Below are 20,952 nucleotides of genomic sequence, written 5' to 3' on the forward strand. Positions count from 1 at the left end.
ATGGTTGGCTCTTGCTTATTCTGTATCAACAGCATTAGCAATATTTTTAGGCCCTGACACCATATTGCTACAAATGTTATCCTGTAGCGTGTGTGTGTGTGTGCGCATGTGTGTATACACACATATATGTAGCTGTTTGGTTCCTGTATCTATGCCTTGTGTCATTTATTTGTGTGAGGGTCTGAATGGATGTGTATGAAAGATGAAGGATATCTGACTCATTCAGAGAAGGCTATAAAGGGAGAAGGGTTTGTTCTGGAAAATTTCAGGTCATGTGGCATTTGGGAAAATACCAGAACAGAGACATCCAACAAAATACAACAAAGCCTTCTCAAAACAAGAGAGAGTTCCCATATGAACTGGAGGAGGAAATGGTGAAAAGGTGCCAAGATGGGGCTGGCTATGTCTTGAAACAGAATGCCCAAATTTTGTTGGAAACCGTAAGAATTTATGGGAACCATTGTAGTTTGGAATCATCACCTAGAACAAGTGCTTTATGTGGGTGTCCCACCTCACTCTTTCTGAAACTTAGACCTAGTCTGGTGAACTAGATTTTGACTTGGTGTGTGTGAATTTGTGTGTAAATTAATTGGAGCATTTAATTCAGAAAGCAAGCAGCACAAGTTGTAAACCCACATTTCTCTCTGTGAATCTGGAGTCTCTGGTATAAAAAGATCCAGTAGCACTGGAAGTGCCATAAAATCTTCCATGTGACAGTTCTTGCGGGCAAATTCAGCTTCAGTTCTAGGTGTGTTTTTCTAAGCATTATACAGTTTTATTTAAGTGTTAATATGTTGGTAGCATCCATGCTTTTCTGAAGTGGATTCATAGCAGTTGGGCCTCTACAGCAGTGGTTCTTAAACTGGGGTAATTACCCCCACGGGTAATTTGGAGATATCCTGAGGGCAATGGAGCAATTTGTAATTACTTTTTTTGTGAGTTGAGGATCCAGCTTGGGACTGACACTATCAAGACACTTGTGTAAAACAACAGAATATGGGTTTTTTATATGGGTAATGACATTATTTGAGACCAGGAAAGGGGGTAATTGGCTGAAACAATTTAAGAATCACCATTCTACAGCAAGCTAGGTGTGATTGCAGCCACTATTTTTCAATTTATATTTCTGCTCCAGATATTAGAATAGTGTTTCTCAACCTTGGCAGCTTGAAGATGGGTGGACTTCAGCTCTCAGAATTCCCCAGCCCAGCCATTCTAGTTGTTGAAATCTACACATCTTCAAGTTGCCAAGGTTGAGAAACACTGCATTAGAAAGTGGGTGTGGGTGTGGAATTCTTCTACAAAAGGTAGTAATGCTCCATCCTGGTGTGCAAAGATATTGGAAAAGAACTGTGTTGGGGAAGAGAGTTGAAGGCAGAGAAAAGCAAGTTTTGTGCCTGGCCCTTGTGTGATTTCAACATGCCTCCCCCACCAAGTGATCAACTCCAGCCCCCTGGCCATGATGATCTTTTCTAATTGAAGGGGAAAAAAAGAGAGAGAAAGACGACACTGGAAATAGAAATACAGAAAAGGAGACGCCACAAAAGAAACAGAGGAGCTGAAAAGGAGGAGCTGGTGCCCCACCCGTTTTGGGGTTGCTGTTCCCAAACAAATTTTTCCCAAGGGAAAGTAGCTTTCATCAGAAAAAGGAAAACCCAAACAGAGCCTCAAACTCTAAGGTGTGGATGGGCTGATCCCGCTTTCTTCACCTTGAGGTTCTACCAAGCCCATAATTTGCATATGAATGAAGCATGCAGTTGAAAACAGATGTGGCTGTTCCCAATGAACATCATTTGGCTGTCTGTTACCCTTCATTAAAAAAAAAAAATGTGTATAATGTTACACATAATGCAGTTGGCTAATTTTCCCCCCAAAATTCTTAGAACGGTGTTATCTTATCCTGAAAGAGCTTTTAGTAACATGTTCTGTCCATCCACTTAGAATTAAACAGCTTTCATTACAATGCAGCCATTTCTCTTAATATTCTGAAAGTATTATTCTGAATGTAAACTAAATACCTTTGTATTTTGTTTCAGTGCCCAGTTTTCTCTCCCATTAATTAAAAATACTTTCTGATATGTCACACGAGCACTTTCCTTTTCATTGCATCATCAGTGTGGTAGGTGGCCTTTAGGGAAGCCCTGTGCTTGTACAAATTCATCAGATATAAATTTGCCAGGAGCATCTTTATCAAATGATGAGAGAAGCTATACCTCTTGAATGTCTGCCTGAATGCAACCTGCTTCAGCCTAGTGTTGAATGACCAAGGCAAACTGGAGTACGTGGATCCTGACTTGTAATGACATGACATGGAATATAAAATAGCATTTAAAATGCACTTTCCTGAGGTTTTAAATCATATGCAGAAATTGGAAGCCTCTAATAAGCTCACTAAAACTAAAAAGGTTTTGATTATTGAGTTTGGGTGGTTTTTTCTTTAATAACAACTTTATTAAGTTTCAACAAAGAATAAAATATAAAGAAACAGAAAAAAAGGTTTGAAAAAAGGAAGAGATCAGAAAAAGAATGAAATTTAAAGTGCAGAAAAGAAAAAAAGAAAAGGATAACTACCAACTTTCTTTGGTATAGGTATAAATATATAATACATTCACCTCTTACTCTAAAGTTTAAGCTAATACATAGTATTTCTATAGCCATAAAGAATATCAATCATCAAATCCCAAAATTAAAATGTCATTTCTTTTGGTTTCAAGCAAAAAGTCCAAAAGCATTTTCCAAGTAGAAATGAAGCCAGTCAAAGTCTTTTCTTTAATCAAAGTATCAGTTTTGCCATCTCCGCCAACTCCATTAACTTCACCATCCATTCTTCAGTTGTAGGTATTTGTGGGTCCTTCCATTTCTGCACATATAAGAGTCTTGCTGCTGTTATCATATAAAGAAATAAAGTCCCATGTTTTCTTTCAATCTGTTTACCCATCATACCTAAAAGAGAGTTTGGGTAGTCTTGAAACAGTAGTAATATGTCAAAAAGCTACAGCCACCAGAGTTTGCAAAGCTGAATATACAGTACTGTGCAAAAGTTTTAGGCAGGTGTGAAAAAATGCTGTAAAGTAAGAATGCTTTCAAAAATATATATTGTAATTGTTTATCAATTTACCAAATGCAAAGTGAGCGAACAGAAGAAAAATCTAAATCAAATCAATATTTGGTATGACTACCCTTTGGCTTCAAATCAGTATAAATTCTTACACTTGCACACTTTGTACACTTGCACAAAGTCAGGGATCTTGTAGGATTAGAGTCAGGTGTATGATTAACCATTATACCAAGCAAGTGCTAATGATCATCAATTTCATATGTAGGTTGAAACACAGTCATTAACTGAAACAGAAATAGCTGTGTAAGAGGCTTAAAACAGGGTGAGGAACAGCCAAACTCTGCTTCTAAGGTGAGGTTGTGGAAAACAGCTTCATGTCACAGGACATACACCATGGCAAGACTTAGCACAGCAACAAGACACAAGGTAGTTAGACTGCCTCAGCAAGGTCTCTCCCAGGCAAAAATTTCAAAGCAGACTGGGGTTTCAAGATGTGCTGTTCAAGCTCTTTTGAAGAAGCACAAAGAAACAGGCAACGTTGAAAATCATAGATGCAGTGGCTGGCCAAGGAAACTTAATGCAGCAGATGAAAGACACATCATGCTTACTTCCCTTTGACATTGGAAGATGTCCAGCAGTGCCATCAGCACAGAGCTAGCAGAAACCAGTGGGACCCCGGTACACCCATCTACTGTCTGGAGAAGTCTGGCCAGAAGTGGTATTCATGGAAGAATTGAGGCCAAAAAGCCATACCTCTGACGTGGAAACAAGGCTAAGCGACTCAGCTGTGCAGAAAAATGGCAGCATGTGCTCTGGACTGGTGAGTCAAAATTTGAAATATTTGGCTGTAGTAGGAGGTAGTTTGTTTGCGGAAGGGCTGGAGAGTGGTACAATAATGAGTGTCTGCAGGCAACAGTGAAGCATGGTGGAGGTTCCTTGCAGGTTTGGGGCTGCACTTCTGCAAATGGAGTTGGAGATTTGGTCATGATCAATGGTGTCCTCAATGCTGAGAAATACAGGCAGTTACTTATCCATAATGCCATACCATCAAGGAGGTGTGTGATTGGCCCCAAATTTATTCTGCAGCAGGACAATGACCCCAAACGTACCGCCAATGTCATTAAGAATTATCTTCAGCATAAAGAAGAACAAGGAGTCCTGGAAGTGATGGTTTGGCCCCCACAGAGCCCCGATCTCAACATCATTGAGTCTGTCTGGGATTACATGAAGAGACAGAAGGATTTGAGGCAGCCTACATCCACAGGAGATCTGTGGTTAGTTCTCCAAGATGTTTGGAACACCCTACCTGCCAAGTTCCTTCAAAAACTGTGTGCAAGTGTACCTAGAAGAATTGATGCTGTTTTGAAGGGAAAGGGTGGCCACACCAAATATTGATTTGATTTGGATTTCTCTTCTGTTTGCTCACTTTGCATTTTGTAAATTGATAAACATAAACAATTACAATATATATTTTTGAAAGCATTCTTACTTTACAGCATTTTTTCACACCTGCCTAAAACTTTTGCACAGTACTGTATATGACATATACTGCTTTTCTATCTAACTACTTAAAGCAGTAACAAAACCACAAAATAATACAGTCTGAAGCAGATGAAAAATACTGAAATCATTAAGGCTGAATTAATATTCTGAGACTAAGCCGTACTTGAACGTAGCAGGGCTTACTGCTGGGAATACAAGCATGGGTTTCTGCTGTAAATTGTCACTTACAGAATTGTCTTCCTCAACTAAATTATAATTCTGTTGCTATTTCCCCACAAACAGCTGGAAACATAACCATTAACTGGTACTCCCTAAGGATTGTATGCAAAATTCTGATATTTGGAAGAAGCCTGAGTGAGGAATATAAGAAGATTACATTGACAGCGGTAAGGAATACTTCAACTTTATTCGGCTTAACACAAAGCAGGATTTGTGTTAACCATTGTTTTTAAATAAGCCAGAATCAGTTTTGCAGATTAAAAAAACATAATAATTTGTACAACCAAGTCTTGTTTTTCCCTCCATTTCTTCTGAAAGTTCTAGGTCGAACACAAAAACAAACTAAACCATGATTTTGAATTAAAAAATAACAGCAAACCTTGTGTGTAGACCAGCATGGTTTAAAATAGTGATCTGCCCCCTCCTCAAAATATTATGGCTCCCCTCTTGCAATGGGCTCACACATTACAATAATCTAAATATCAGCTGTTCGCTGGGGGGATAAATAAAGTGAAGATGGGCCATGTGATTGAAGCTCTGCCCCCTTTTTACTTGCATAAAAAGGGGGCAGGACTTTAATTACATGGTTGTGGCCATCTTGACCCTTTTAAACATCCCCACCTGTAGATGTTCCTGCAGCAGTATTATATATGGGAAATAATCAAATAATGATGAGAGTTACATGCTTATTTATTTACTATTTCCAAATATGTGAATTTAAGCTTGGGTACCAATTGCCATTTGGGAATAAAGAATCCAATTTATAACTTTGCTCAGGCTTTCAGCTGTATGTGCATGGGGCTGACAGTAGGTAGGGAAAATGTTCTCTCATACCTTCCTGCATTCAGGTGGCGGTCTGAAGTAGAGCTGTTCTCAAACTTCTTCCATAAAAGGTGAAACAGGTTTGCACCCATTGAGGGAAGCCATTTTTACATTAATGAGTAAACCAATAATTCAGTTAAAAGCAAGCCTTATATACTGTATTTGTGCCTGAATTGTGTATAATGTTTGCTGTGGATGGGAGAAAAGTCCTTACAGGCAGGTGGACCCAGTATTCCAGTTGTGTTGGTGTTTGTACAGTTGTTCACTATGCAGATTCCCAGCAACACATAGCATTTTTAGTCTCTGAAACTCGGCAAATAAACTTGTCCTACTTACTCTGGGTTCCTATGCTAACACATATACTTTACTCCCATAGTTGCTTGATGTCTATGTAGCTGGGAATTGTTTACAAACTCTTTGATTAGCTGAGATCACTTCCACATCAGTGTTTTGCACTGGTCTGACATTAGCTCTAGACCCGGCTAATCTTACAACATGATTTGCTTTCAGGAGTTGAGTTGATTTATTTCTGATTCTGCTTCAGTTTATTTGAAATCACAGTACAGCTGCTATTTTCTTTTCAGTTGCTTCAGTGCAGGCCTGGTTTCTCATTGGTAGGAGCCATTGCATGACTCAACCTCCTCCTTCTGGTCACAAGGCTCAAGCCAACCTTTACTTTTCCCCCTCCCCACCACCCAAGGTTCATCATTCTGTTCCTAGAGCTTGTTTCTTCCTTTATGCACTGTTTAGAATGGTGCTGGCTGGGGAATTCTGAGAGTTGAAATCCGCACTTCTTAAAGTTGCCAAGTTTGAAAAACACTGGTTTAGGACTTGCCTCTCTTCTTTCCTGATCCAATAGCCACATTAACATGGAATCATGATCATAGTTCTTCAGAGTTCTGGGGGGCAAATGTACAAGCATGTTCTCATGTTACTTCCATATCCCATAAGGGTTTTTAAATGCAACTGAGGGATGGTGGCAAGGCAGCTGGTAACACTTGGGAGGATTTCAATGCTTTTATTTCTATACATTGGTCTCTCTTCACATAGCTTCCAGTGTGGATAGCAACGTCTCAGATTATCTTGCAACCCACCAGAAAAATACAGATAAATATATTTATTGAAAAACATGAATTGTCTGGGGTGAGGGAACTACTAATTTATTTTATTATCTTTTTGTGTGAAATGAGGGTGAAAGAATTTTGTTCCTTCTTAACTGGTGGTAGTTCAGGGGATAAACCCAGTATGCACCCTCTTTTTGGTCAGCTGGAGGGAAAGTGGGTGTGCTGATTGACTTATGATGTTCTTTGTGCATTTTCTGAGTCTTGAGTTTTCACAGAAGAGAAAATGATTTTGAAATGGTTCCAAATTACTCTGTGAGGGATTGAGGGATGAAAATGCTGATAATGTAGAAGTGTCCAGAGTGATTTTTTTCCCCAAACAAGTGGGTAATTTCCTGCTTTTTATTTACCTCAAGTAGTTTTGTTGTTGAAACCCACCAATGCCACTATCTGATGTGCTACTTCAGCATTTAAATAGCCCCTTTATTGTGGTTCTCTCTGCTTAGTTATAATGTGTTTTGGTCTGGTTTTTAATATCTCTCAAATCTGGTATTCTGTTTCATCTTAACTTGCTGCTAGATTCTGGCTTTTTTAAAAATTGGAACTCCATCTTGTTTTCCACAAGGCTTTTTTCTTCTCTGTGGCCCCCTTGCAGATTTTATTCTTAAATAATAAATAAATAAAAGTCAGCCTGGGGTAGAATTTGAAAAGCTTTCATTTCTTTCCCTATTAAATCCATTTTCTTCATTCATAGAAGTCTTTCCTTTTGTTCCATTAATATTCTTTCCCCTTTAATCTTTCCTAATTACCCCCTCCTCCAGACCCAGGGGGCAGGAAATGGAAAAGCAAGTCACCTGATTTGCAGTTTATCTATTTTCTTGATCATATGCTTTGTTATCTTTTTTTTTCCACATCAGGTGATTGGAGGCTTGTTCTCTGTCTGTATAAGGGAATCAGGCCCTTATAATCTCTGCCAGATGTTAGCCTGTCTGGATGACAGAACAGAATCTTCAGGATGCTGGAGACTCATTCTGTGGGGTCCTCTCTAGAGCACATTATGACAGTTCTTCTCTAGCCAGTCTAACTCTGATTATTCTGCTATTTGTTGATTGTAGCTGATAATGAAGCTCATTCTGGACATGGATTTAGCACTTTTCCAGAAGAGTGCTAAACCCACGTCCAAAAGGAGCATGAAGAACAGCTGACAGAATTGGGGAGGGTCATGCCATGAAGCAGCAGAGAGTTCCCTCTCCTGTTTCACCATGCAGCCACCTACCACCCCTGCTGGTCAGTCACTGGTCAGGCTGATCCAGGTCTCTGAACCAAGGATCAGTCTGTGATGGGTACAGGAGGAAAATCTGGGTTGAAATAATTAGATTCTCCTGATGCCTAAAGCAGAATGGTCCTGGCAGCCGGTGCCCTGGGACTGGAGGGGAGGGACATCCCTGCACCAGTCTAAGTGATGGATGCCAGGCTGATGCCATCTCCTAAGGGTCATCTGGCTATGTGGGTTACAGAATGGTCAGAGAAGCATTTAGATTACACCCACAACAAAAACTATTTTGAGATAAGAGGGAAAACACTACAATATCAGCAAAGCTAAGGATGACAAGAATGCCTCAGGTAGGAAATGGGGGATCAGATGAAAGCAATGTCCTGAGGCATGTTTGTACCAGGATAAAGTAGAAAAGGCTGGCAGAAAGACTAAGTGGTCTTTAGCTGTACCAAAGAATACTTTCCTCTTAAGCCAGCAGTATCCAGCAAACAGTCACATGGTGTGTAAAATCTGTTGTGCTTCATCATCTAGTATGTCATAAGCGAAGTCAGGGCACTGGCAGTGACTAGGAACAAAAGCAGAAGAGGCAGGATCAGACTTGGCAACAAGAAGAGCAAATTTCAAGCTGGGATAGTTTTCTGCTAGCTCAGGGATGAGTGGAGAGCACTGGATGATTTCTGACAAATTCCACTTCTTCTCTTACATAGCTCTGGGTGTTACTTTCCTCTTTTTTTTTCTTTTTACCTAGACCATTTCTAATACATAAATATGATTTATTATTCCAGTTTTGTACCTTGCCTTTCCATCTCTAGGATACTCAGGACAGTTGACAGAAAGCCCTACAACCGTAATATAAGCAAGGTAGTTAAAATTGCTCTACTCTCTCATGTTCTGCCTTTTCCCTACCTCACTCTTTTGCATCTCTCTCAACTCTTTCCCATATTTATTCTGCCCAATTCTTTCCATCTCCTGCTCCCAGCCTTTCCTAACCTGATGTACCCACCACTCCTGCTGCCCTGGGTCATCATGGGGTGATGGGAATTCTAGTCTAATCCATATAGAGAATGAAAGATTAGAGAAAAACGTCCAGTTTGAAATAGCAACCTTTCTCTTGAATTCTTTTCTCCCAATTACAGCTCCAAAGTGCTCCAGGATGATGATGATTGTTTTTGTCTGTCTAACAAATATTGTTGTTTTTAGACTGTGTATTTCCAGTGATTCAGATTCTAACCAAGAGCCTAGGCGTCATGGAGATATTGTTGCAGTAAATAGGAAGTTCCAAGCAAGATGTAATTTTGCAAAGTTGGAGATGTCAAGTCCAGTAAATTTATAGTTTCTAAATATTTGGCAAATCCCTTTGGTATGGCTCCAAGAGCTCCAATTACTATTGATATTATAGTTGACTTTTTCTTCCAAAATGTTTCCACTTCAATTTGCAAATCCCAATTTTTAAATATTTTTTTTATATTTATTCCTCAATTTAACAATCTCCTGGTATTGTTACGTTTATGAACTCTGCTTTTTTCTTTTCAATAATAGTAATGTCTGGTGTCTTCTGTTTCAGGTGTCTGTCAGTCTGTATTTTAAAATCCCACAAGATCCTAACCTCTTCATTTTCTATGACTTTTTTTTTAGATGTGTAGTCCTGGTAGCTTTTGTTAACAGGAAAGCCAAACTTTCTATATAATTTCCAATGTACAATTTTTGCAACTCTGCTATATGGAACTGCTGCTTATTCTGCTTCTGCCTCTGCCTCTGCTTCTCATTCTCTTTCTTCCTTTTCTAATGTCAAACTTTCCAAGCATGCTAGCCTTCTTAAACCATGATAGTTGGCCTCTTCTCCTCTTTCCTTTGGCTCCTCTAGAGGTGAGCAACTGTCAGTATAAACAAAATGCTGTAATAAACAAATAATGTCGCAGTTCAAGCCCTTCATTCTAAAGCTTATTTAGCTGGCTTAGCAGCAGTAGCAACTGGGAAAGCAGCAACTTTTTTCATTGTTTATAAACTCTGTGTTGGGTTAAAAAAAATGTCATACAAATAGTTTGGAGCCTTTGTCTTTTGGACCAAATGGTGCATAAATATGATTGACTTAATTATTAAACCCTGTAATCTAACCATGATAAAGTTGATTTCTGTGATCTATCTATGTGACGCTGTTGTGCTGTACATTTTGTTTCAGTAAAATTTAGCAAAACGATGGCTACAGATGAAAGAGGTACAGAACACAATGTTCAGTCCAAAGGACTAGGTAGCAATGCTCCAGGTACTGAAAAAATAACAACAACAACAACAACAACAACAAAACTTGTGGTTTGGAATGCAGATTAAAGAGACAGAATTTGTTCTTGGATTTGTAAGTAGGTAAATGGCAGTGTTATTGTTATCAGCCTCATTATTTTTAAATCAATCACTATATACATTGGAAACAGTCTGAGGGAATAACAGAGAGATTAATTAAAATGGATAGATATTATAAAATATTATAAGGGACTGGTGAAATATTGAGAAGGCTCCAGTGTAATTAACACCTTCCATATATATATATAATATTATTATATATATGGAATATAATAATATATATTATTATTATTATTATTCTAGTTTTGTGCCTTTTATAATTTTAAAGTTTTTAATAATAATAATAATAGTTCATGTGTATTGTTTTTAGCTTTGTTGTCCACTGCCCAGAGTCACTAGTTTGTGAGATGGGCAGCCATATAAATATGACAAATAAGTAAATAAATTATGGAAAGACTTGAGACTCACAGCCTGCAACCAGTGGCTGCATTGCATTGATGTTGCTACTTGCAACACAACATATATGCTTTGCATGCAAAAAGCCATTATTTCAATCTTTAGGATCTCCAGGCAAAGTTGTGGAAGACTTCTGTCTGAAACCTCTTCTTCCTACTCAGTGCTGCATTGACCAACAGACAGCTCACCTTCACCCTTTAAGGACAACTATATTCTGTTATAACCAATGATAGCACCTAGCTGATCTTGAAAAAAGCTAAGCAGGATGAGCTCAGTTAATATTTGGATGGGAAATCACTACTAGAGCTGTAGTGTAGATCTGGACATTGGATCTGCTCTTGCTATTTTTCTTCATTCTGCTTCTGAGAAAGCATACATAGCTTGTTCTGCCTTTGTTTTCAACCAAGTAATTTTCAGAGAGCTTGCTATCTGCTAGATAAGCTGGACGGACTGTAGTCCAGAGGTCATTTATATGTTTGGCATGGGAAGGTCCTAGTTTAAGTTCCAGATAGGAAATTTCCAAGTAGGAAATTCCTGCCTGAAAGTCTAATGAATATAGCTGATCATAGATTGCATTGTTTAATTGAAGGGACCCGAAGTGCACCCACTCTAATGGATCTTACTGGACTGGCAGAAATTATTGGAGATAGTTGCATTTGCTTTTGGAGACAGCTGCAAAAATATCAATATTGAACCACCCCGAAGTTGCATTTGTATATACTGCCATTAATACACCTCTTTCCCGTGTATTTACTTATTGTTCTCTGAAATTTTCAGTCAGTGGGTATAGCCAGTTTTAATAACCATTGTGACAATTCTGTCTCTTTATCATTGCAAATGTTGTGTGTTTTGTTTGTGTGCTGTTGCTGTGTTCATTGCTGCCGGATTCTGATCTGAAATTATGCAAGTAAAGAGCATAATTTCATAATGTTCTGAAGTGTGACTTCCCTAGATTCTGTGCTTTTCCTCCCATGTTTTTTGGGGGACATGCTTTAAATTTGAAGTGTTATCACTGGCTGCATGAAGCTTTTGGCAAATGCTACAGTTATGGGAAGCAGCAATGGAATTTCTGGCAGATGAAAAAAACTGTAATGGAGGGACATTAAAGGATCTATACAAGAAATTCACAGGGCCAAATCTTGCTTTATTAAAATATCAATATTAAAAGTTGTGGGTCAGTTCAAAAATGCAAAGATGGGCATTAACAGATAGCAGAGTCTGTTTCCTCCACCAATAACACCTTCAAATCTCTGTAAAATGGAAATGCAGAGCCCGGTTCAAGGTGAGCTTGCCAAAACCAAGGACATATCCCTATTGCATTTTTGGCATTTTGGGTTATTTGCTATTCCAAACTTCTGGGATGTATCTTGTTTGAGTCTTGGTGGCTGACAATGTTGTCAAAACTCCATGGCCAGAACAATTAAAAAGTGAAGGTAGAAAACAACTATTAACATGACCACATAATCATACGTTCTAGCCTCCAGCCCTGGGATTAACTGGTGGTTCCTAACCATGCCCTAATTAGGTCTTACCCTGCTTAATATCTCAAAGTCAGCCAGAGGCCCTTAAACGATAGACAGAACAATGTGTGGGGGCTGCTTATTGTAGAATTATGAAATTGGAAGCCATCGGGATCATCCCATCCAACCTCAATGAGGAGGGATATGCAGGGTGTGAAAAAAGTCAAGATGGTGGCTGCAGTCATGCAACTGAAGCCTTGCCCTTTATGAATGTATGTTGTGGATGCACAAAAAAAGGGATGGGGTTTTGACTGTGCAGTCATGGTTGCCCTCTTGACTTTTTTTTTACTCCCCTTGTGGACATGGCTCCATTTAAATGATCTCGTGGATGGGCACATGTCATGGTTTGGACTCAGTGATCCTTGTAGTCTCTTCCAACCCTACTATTCTGTGATCCTATGATGGCCCTGATGACAGAATTAGTACCCTCTTAGCATTGGTGGTACAACCATGCCTCCATAAACTTTGCCATGCTGTGTAAAAGCCTCTCTGCCTAAAAAGCTATTGCTATGTAGCAGTGATAATTCTGGGTTAAACAAACCAGTGGTCTGATTGAGGCTTCCCTTGCTTCATATGTGAGCACCTAAAATGCCTAAAGCTGCCCATAGCTGAGACATCTAGAACAATAAAACACAACTTCTATCCCAGGATCACACTCCCACAAAGTTTTAAGTGTGGCTTTTGGAGTGCCTGCAAAGGATGCCAAATTATAATTTTTAACATGCAAGAAGGGGTAAATTATTAAATGCCTACTGAGTGCCCCTATTAACTCACAGCATACTCACATGGCATAAATCACAGCTTTTAATTTTGTGGGAATTACTGTTTAATTCAATGATGCCTGTTCACCTTTATTTTTGTTCTGTTTAACTTTGGGAGTATGACCCTCCCAACATGTCTCTAAAGTGTTTCTCAGCCTTGGCTACTTTAAGATGTGTGGACTTCAACTCCCAGAATTCCCCAGCCATCATGGCTGGCTAAAGGGCAGACAGACCTCAAGACGCTTTTGGTCTTGTTGACTTCTGTGTTTGAAGACAGAAGTCAAAATATAAGCTAAGTGGGATATGGAGACTTTCATCAACAGAAAACCAGACTGATGCTCCATGACTAATAAGAAATGTGAATAGCACTATCTGGAGAACTGAAAACTGCTTTTACATAACATTCTGGGGATTTACATAACACTCTGGCTGTGGTCGTGTGTGTTGTAGGACTTGCTGTACATATAAATTAATTGCAGGTTTGGAGTGTTTCTGTAGCTGTAATCAAAAAAATCAAACTGACATTTTTCTCTTTTTCAAACAATACATAGAGATTGGAGGAGGAGTGTAGCTCTCTTCCCAGACTGTGATGTTCCATGATAAGGCCAGGATTAGTATGAGGATCTGCACCGTTGTTTGTTTTTCATTATCACTGTGTTGTCTGTAACCTCCTTTTCTTCAGAGGGAGAAGCCCAAGACAGCTAACTGGAGCATACTAAGCAAGTCAAATAATATTAAAACCAGCTAACAAAGCAATATGGAAACTCATAAAAATGCTACAATAACTTAAAAAACTTGACACTTCCATTTCGTATCTAGAGAGAGAAAAATACATGAATTACTGACCCACACCACAATAGTCACAATGGGCTCAAAGTTTAAACAGAGTGATTAAAGCAATGCAACCTGGCTACAACAAAACCTATGGTAGCATGATGAGTTACGCGTTCGGGTTCATAGATATTTGGAGGTACTGCCGAACCAGGCTCCAAACCTAATTGTTCCCAGGGGTTAATGTGTTAGTGAAGCCCTGATGTGTATGTGTGTGTTTATGGTTATGGCTGTTTTTGTCCATGTTGTTATGCTCAATGGTTATGTTTTAAATTGTGTATTGGATATTGTAAGCTGCCCAAAATCTCTTGCAGTAGGATAGCTATAACAAATCCAGATGATGATGATGATGATGATGATGATGTAATCCTTAATTTTCCTTGAGTTTCCTAATATTATAAAAGCAGCAGGAATGTCAAAAAGAGATTGCAAAAATGGGAAGCGAACTTGTGTTTGAAGAGCAGCCAGCACTTTTAAAATCCAGATGGTGTTCTCGGCATAGACAACACTCTTCTTCATAGGACTGCAGACATCTTGATGCTTCATGTTCTAACTGAATAAGATTGATGATCTTTTTTCACACTTTGGTTAAATTTGGTTAGTTTCTCTTGTTAGTATTTATCTGCACTAATACAGACATCTGGAGCTTTTGGTCAGCTTTCTTTAAAAGTTAATGGCAGTGTGGGTCTGCTGAGCAGGTACATTGATTGGAGATTGGTGTCCTACAAGGTTGTAAATTCAGATTTCTTTGGTGGTCTTTGGTGCTCTTAAGCAGGGCTACCAGATCTAGAGTGCAAAAATCTAAGTGACCCCAGATGGCAGCAAAAGGTTCTGGAAAACTATAACATGTTGCTGCCATCTAGTGATTATCTGAGGTTTGCGGCCCAAGTCTGGTAGCCAACTTTGGCTGGAAGGTACTACATATTTTGTTCTAATAAAACAAGAGGGAAAATATAGAATATAGAAAAATATAGAAAAACTTATCAGAGGTTCAGTTCAAGAAGTAGCTATAAGTCTTAAAGGCCATTACTTGCATCCCCCCCCCCAGTGCTTTAAGCTTTTGTATATCTTAATAACCAATTATGGATGCTTAATCAGCATTGATGGTCAATTGATGCTTCTGTAAATTGCCATATGGCATTTATAGGAAGCAACTGAAACTGGTTTCCTTTTTCACCAAACTCAGGTGAATGTGGTGAATCAGTGTTTGTAAGATTAATGAACTGAAGAGGGGTGTACAAGCTACAACCAAAGATGTATTAATGGGCAGTCATTCACCTTATTTCAAGCTGGATAGATATCTAAACTGAATAACAGCTCCCAAATTCAGAAGAGCCCTAACCCTGGTAAGTTGTAATGCCCTCCCAATAGCTGTTCTCAAGGGGAAATCATGGGTGTCTCATTTTAACAAAGACTGTAGTCATGTGGTGAACCAGTCCCTGAAACAGCAACTCCTGTCTTGTTATATTTCTCCTATTACAAAGATGCCCAGTTGTAGCTAATATCACCCCATCTAGTCAGATTCCCAGGCCACCCAGATCCATTTTATTTACAGTTGCTATCATTCGATCAATGTGATCTTATTTCTCATAACATGGCTAGGTTTTGTTTTACCATTTGTAAAATATGTCACAATTTTACCATACCAGTTTTATAATTATTGGGTTTTACTGTGGTTTTTATTTGCTGTCTCACACTTTGTTTTCTTTCTGTTTTTGAGCTGGTCTATGACTGTAATAAATTATCTTGTCTTATCTTTGTAAATCTGTTAGATTTTTAACTCTGAATGCTCCTATGACCTCATAGTACAATACAACGTGCTTATTTATTTATATTTATAATTTAATATTTCTAAGGCTGCCCATCGTTATTGACTCTGGGTGGCATACAGACTTAAAAACAGCAACCCATCAGAGTACAGTAAAAAGCCAAACGTTAAAAAAAGAGAGTTGTAATAGGGGGAAGTGTGCTGGAGGTGTGCGTACTGGCTGGAGATGTCAGCCTGACCGTCCTCATCAAAATTCAGAGAACACCTTGTCTAGACTTTGCAGTGTGCTGTGTCTGGAGTTGCTAGCAAACTTCAGTTAATACCAAACACAGGTGCATGACTGCTAACAGACTGGGTATATGGAGCATATTTATGCCACTGGCTACTGGGCTATTTCTCAGCAAATCGAACATGCTTGATTGTAATCTAGGAAGCTCTGTGTGGCTTGGGACCAGGTTATCTAAAAGACCATCTGCTCCTGCACTAACAGGCCAGCCAACCAAAATTGGGCTCATTGTTGATTTATTTTTCCCAGAAGAAAACATATAGTGATTAGTGGTGGTGGTGGGGAGACAGAGACCATGAAAGAGAGAGAGAAAGAGTTTAGATGAAGGATAAATAGGACTCAAAAAAAGATCCCATAGGAACATTCTGAAGGCTTTGACAGTGATACTTAGATAATGATGTTGATAGTAGATTAAGTGACTTGGAAACTCCCTAGATGCAGATTTAGCGTAGTTTCAAGAAGCACTGGGTGAAGGTAGAAGGCAAGTGGAACAAAGATTCAAGTATCCAACATCTGGAAAATTGGATTGGTTGGTTTATGTAATCGTGGGCAACTATGCTTATATACCAAACCTGGCTCCTTCAAGTGGAGCCATTTCCTAATTTTCAGTGTGAGAGAATGGGACCACTGGAATCTAGCCCCTGTTTCATACAACCTAGGTGTTCTATGCATGCCCTGGGCTTTCTGTGCATGGTCTACAAAAAGCTGTATTCAGTAACTGAAAATCAAAAGGTTTTGTTCAGCCCATAGCTTGGAAAAGTGTAAAAGAAGCTCCAGGAAACAAGCTGGAAAAAAAGCATTAGGAAAATAAATGATGGTGTAGAAAAAGAGAACATATAGACGATTTTTCATCTCTAGTTCACCCTTGCAAAGTTTCCAGTGAAGATGAGCAGAGTAAAAAGAAGTTATGCAGAAAATGGCTTCAGTTCAAAAGTGATTGGTAGGCCAGGACATTTTATTCCATCTGTCAGATAGGTAACCTTCCCCAACTCCATTCCATGTTCACACACACACGCTGCAGACTAACTGAAAAGGTGACACATCATCTTAATTTTCTTCTTCTTTTCTAAGCATGCAGCAGCTACTTTTTTGGCTTCTCAAAGAGCAGGGTACTTGAAATATGTTTCAGGAACATGAGTCATTGCAGGAAAAACAAACTGCTCCAACATGCTGATGGAAACCAAGAAACATGAGGGTGAAACATGATATACCACATAGCATCAAGCCGTGGCTTGTGTTTACTATGGTTTTTGGAATAAATCAGAGTGACCATGTTCACATACAATGGTCAGCCATAAACTGGTTTACAAAGTGGCTAGGTTCTTCCATCATGTAAACTAAAAAGAAACAAATCACATTAGACTCAGTGTGATATGTGAACCTATCTGTAATAATGCAAGTGGTGAAGGAAACTGATCTAGAGACTGAGGATTAGAATAGGTAAAAAAAGGTCAAGATGGTGGCCATGACAATACAATTGAAGCCCCAACCTAATGTTGCATGTGAAAAGGGGGTGGCACTTTGATCATCTAGATTTTTTTTTGACACACACACACACACAGATATGGTACACCCCTTTCTGCAGAGGTTAAGAGATTGGTCTAAAATCATCAAGCCAATGGACTGCAAACGTCTTGTGAGAATTTAGGTCTTGTCATTTTTATATTACTTCAGTTGTGGGCTAGTGAGGAGCAGCAATCCTCAGCTACTTTACATTTTATAGCATGTCTCTTAGCTAATTTTAAAAACAGTCTACAGATGGATCATGGTCTGCCCAAATAGGGAAGGGGGGAGAGTGATTGGAGCTTGTGTAGGGAATGAAGCCCCCCTCCCATTTCCCCAGCACACACTGCCCATAATTTGAGCACACTTTTAGCTGATTTTTCCTGAACAAGAACAATTTCTCCCAGAAGCTTCTTTCTTTTTCAAAGACATTTGTGGGTGGCTTTTTCTTTCTCCTTTCCCCCCTTTTTCTTTTTCTTTTTTTTAAAACCCAAATATAGACCATGTATTTTCAACTAGATCCACCAGGCTGTGCCCACACGAACTTCATTTGCTTTCAAATATTCCTTTAAGCAATTTGGGGATAAAATTTTCCATCCGTGATCTCATAGATTCAGTGATTCTTTTGAAGAGGATCAAAAGAAGAAAGTCCTTTTCTGTCCCTGGCTTGCAATTGTCCAGAATGATCAATTTGCTTAAGAAACCTTGTAAGTAAAATGCCTTATTTTTTGAATTGAGAAGCATACAGTGTTCTCTGACTTGAAAGTAGTAGGATAATAGAAGAGATTTGTGCTTGGTTTTGATATCTCATGCAAATGATGGATGAAGATATAATTTGCTGTGATTCTTATTTGGCTCTTACCGGTTTTAGCTCTTTATTTTTTTTTAAGTATATGCACAAATTAAACCCATGTACAGATTCAATAGGGTCAGTTTGTTTTCCATTTGTCTGTTGTTTGACCTTGCTTCCATTAACAATAACTGCAGTTATTTGCACATTGATGGAAGAATTTTGACACATCATTTAATTGGCAGTAAAACTGCATCTGATATACAACTAGTATTTTCTGTTCTTTTCAATAATCTGTTTTAATCTCCATGGCTGCAGAACATGGAAGGGGATCTCAACGTTAACAGTGATATTTGGAGGCTCTTCTACTAGCTGTTACTCAGCAACTAGAAGACCTGTTCTGAAAATGCCTGTGTCGATGTTTTAAAGTATGCCAGTTGTACATTAATTCAATCTATTAATGCTGCTATAAATAGGCAAACATCTTTATGTGTTCACATCAATTACTAACCATGGGACAACAGATCCAAATGTTGCTATATAATTGCTGGACCCTACCTTTTTTGTAACAATATTTGCATTGTACAACTATTGTTTTGTGACAGATAAAGGTTCTGTAATGGTGGTACACGTTTAGCCAAAAGTAAGCCTTGTTAAGTTCACTGAGGCTTATTCCTCAGGGAATATAGGATTGCAGATTAAGATAATTTGCAAATTGAGACAATGCCCAAGAATATCTCTCACTATTCCGTTTTAATTTTACCAATGCTTTGCCATTTCCTATCAAGGTAATGTATTGATTGGGCATTGAGATCCCACAGTTGCAAAAGGCAATAAATGCCAAAGCACCAACCTTTGGATCAAGCCTTTCGTCAGGAAAATCCCAGGTGATATAAATGAATGGATACAGTGGCTTCTTGAGCATGTGGTTCAACCTATTCTGATAGACCGTCTTAAAAGATGTAAGCGTACTGTGGAAGTTGTTACTGGATAAGTTGTTCGGTTTTCAGGGTGCATGTTTGCTTAGGGAGGCAGATAGAGAAATCTCCAAATAATCCAACACAAGGTTGATCAGGGTGTACTAAAGCTTTGGGGGCTGAAAAAATGCCACATGGTAAGTCCTGACTAATCATTCATCTAGATTTTGATTTTCTTTAATTTTTCTTTTCTTTTCAAAGTAGAAAAGCCTCTCAGGGTATCTATACTGTCTCCAGAAGCCGTGATCATATGCAGTTAGTTCTGCTTTTGTATTATATCTCCCTTTTTCTCAGGCATAAAAAGTCCCCTGATTGTGAGGATGCAAATAATGGAAATTCTTCAAGTGAAGAGTAAATGCAGGGGCGCATGTATAGCTGACTTATGTTGTATAAGATCATTAGTCCATCCAGCCTGATCTTCTCCAACCTGCTGGTCTCCAGATCTCATGGTAACTGCATCTCCTAAAATTCCCAGCCTGTAGTCTCCACTTTTTGTTCTTAGGGGCAGTCCAAGAATGACAGTGGAGATCCTTTTACCATTAATATTATAACTTTAAAATACCAGGTTACTACCCAGAGAGAAAGCTTTTTGGAGGACCGTAGATGAAATCTGATAAATTGTGGTATACTGGTGCTGTATCAGAAGGAATGTCTTGGAGGGGGTGTCAAAAAAGTCAAGATGACAGCCACAGCTGCATGATCAAAGCCCCATCCCTTTTTAGTTGGGTCACATCTGTGACCCATGTAAAAAGGGACAGGGCTTCAACATTTCCCTCTGCCCCTGATGCCAGTGATCAAAGCTGGGCCAATTGGTGCAAGACAGAAAAAAGAAAACATTTTCAACTAAAATCAGCTGTTAATTCACAAAATCCTTAATGTCAAACCAGTGGAAATAGGTAAAATACCTACTGATTTGAAATGTTAAATCTTTCTTAGCCTTGCTACATGCATTCTTTTCCATCTGGAGATATTTAGGTTTGAATCTGAGAACTTTTACATGCAATTTGTGTTTTTATACTGGCTCCTGTTCTGTCCCTGCATCATTCCTTACTTATTTCAGCAGATAAACCTGCCACATTGTAACGTCTCTGATTTGCAAGCATTTCCCCACCTACTTCTTTGCTTGGTTCTCACTGACTGTGGGTCACAGATGCCTTCAGAACCTTGCTGTGACCAGCTGAATGAGTGTGAAACATGAGCAGAGAGACTGAAGGCGTACCAAGCAGGCAGTCTCTCTAAGGAGTGCAAGAGAAACACATGGTCATGCCTGATTTATTAGACACAGAGGCACAATAGAGAGGAAAACTGGTTTCGTGGAGTGCAAGAGCAATGAGATCTGCTTCTTGCTTGCAGTGTGACTGCCCTGGCTTGCAACTGGTGCTGTGCAATTGACAGAGTAAATTCAGTCACAAAATCCCCACGTGGTAGGATTTAAACACCATTTTCTCATTGCACTGAAGCAAGTAACTCTAATCTACTAGCAAATTCCATGATGTTTTAGCATCTAAGTCAAATCTGGTTTTGCTCCTCTAGTATCATAAGGTTGGGTAACCTATGGCAAGACGGCTTATTGCTGTTTTCAAAAATTGACCAAAATTCCTCATATCAAGCAAATTCCATCTGTGCCTAGTTTTATGATGCAGTCTTAAGCAGTTTGTACCATTTCTTTTCCTACCCCTCCATCTTTCTTTGAGCCACTAAATAGTTGTTTACTCCTGTTCTTCCAAGCTCATAAGTTTTGGGGTCTATCTGGTTTCATGGAAGATCTGCTACAAGTCTCTGGGGCTTTTAATTTCTGCAGTTCAGAAGACAGGTACCCATAT

The 20,952-nt window shown here is 39.0% G+C and overlaps 1 protein-coding gene across 4 annotated transcripts in view; it reads left to right on the forward strand.

Annotated features, from left to right (window-relative positions):
* The window catches only part of CRACD (capping protein inhibiting regulator of actin dynamics), a 124,050-nt gene that overhangs the window by 50,115 nt on the left and 52,983 nt on the right, over positions 1 to 20,952 (forward strand). For 3 of the 4 annotated variants that reach the window (XM_088130945.1, XM_088130966.1, XM_088130956.1), the window contains exon 2: positions 4,844 to 4,947. The exons of the other annotated variant lie outside the window; for it this stretch is intronic. The gene's annotated coding sequence lies outside the window, so the exon portion shown is untranslated. The remainder of the gene's footprint in view (positions 1 to 4,843; positions 4,948 to 20,952) is intronic. 4 annotated transcript variants of the gene reach the window in all.

This window comes from Python bivittatus, unplaced genomic scaffold (assembly GCF_059951505.1).
Source record: "Python bivittatus isolate LINGU-HERP-01145 unplaced genomic scaffold, Pbiv_v1 ctg000070_np1212, whole genome shotgun sequence".
Taxonomy (NCBI): Eukaryota; Metazoa; Chordata; class Lepidosauria; order Squamata; family Pythonidae; genus Python; species Python bivittatus.